Raw genomic sequence first — 1161 nt, forward strand, 5'->3', positions numbered from 1 at the left:
CCATTCAAGCGTAGTGGTTGCTCAGGCCTTGTTCGCCCCGTCGTGCCTGACCCTCGCAATCTCTCAAACCCATTCATGCTTTTCCCACCTTTCTGTTGGTCATTGCAAAGGTGCAATGCAATGGTGGCAGGTAGGTGTGCGATGCAATGCGATTCTAGACGCGCCGGCCTACGTCATGTGGAAGCCGAGCCCAGGTTCGAGGCCGTGGGTCTCCGCCGAAGACGACCTTTTGTCCCAGCCAGCCCTGGCGCAGAGTCGTAAAGTAATCCATTTTCCCCTGCTAGCCTCGCCCCTGCACCCTACAGTGTTAGGTGCCTAGGTAGGTTCAGGCAGATACTTTGCGCACTCCTGTGCTCCCGCGGCTCGCAGCCAGCCCAGCTTGCCCTGGCACAAAGCCATGCACGGGCTGACAATTGATAGGACGCCCCCCCTGGCCTTGTTCCCACCCCCTTCTCCCCACCACCCGCAATCGAATCGCCGGGTGTGCGCGCGGACGACCGACTGCGGCTGGAGTCTTTGACGGACAAGGCCAGAGCACCTTGGCAGCTGAAGGATGGCTTCTCTCTTCAGACTTGCTCGTATAATGCACTCATGGCCTGGAACTCGCGGACAGTGCCTGGTGGTTATTAGGAGCTGAGCATGAGTCGTAAGTAGGATCGATCAGGAAGATCTGGCGTCACCGAGCCAAACCACATTGACATTGATATGCCATCGCCAATGCCTCAGCGTACTGTCTCGTTCGAAGTGCGAGCTGTCAAATCGGAACAGGCGTTTGGCCCATTGAAAGTCTTCGCTGACGCTGGAGATCACGAGCGCTTGGCTACCCCCCGATATATGTCGTTCGCCTTGCCGTCACCCTATTACTAGTGGTAATATCTTGCCTTCTAGTCCTGAGGCGGGGGGACGGGGGCGAGGGGGCGAGGGGGAGGCGGCATAGCAGCCTGTCAGTGGCCGTTGTCATCGAGATTGTGAGGATTGTCATGTTTGTTTAGGTGGGAATCTGAGCGGCGAAATGGTTCCGCCATGTGTCATCGGTGTGAAATGCCATGAGGCGTGACATGCGCTTCTACCAGGTTTGCCATTGACCACCCACGCCCATATACGTTATAACAATCGGTCGATGAGCCCATTCCCGCAGGAGAGGGTTGCGTTCGTCGATGA

The sequence above is a fragment of the Verticillium alfalfae genome, genomic scaffold (genome assembly GCF_000150825.1).
Source record: "Verticillium alfalfae VaMs.102 supercont1.5 genomic scaffold, whole genome shotgun sequence".
Taxonomy (NCBI): domain Eukaryota; kingdom Fungi; phylum Ascomycota; class Sordariomycetes; order Glomerellales; family Plectosphaerellaceae; genus Verticillium; species Verticillium alfalfae.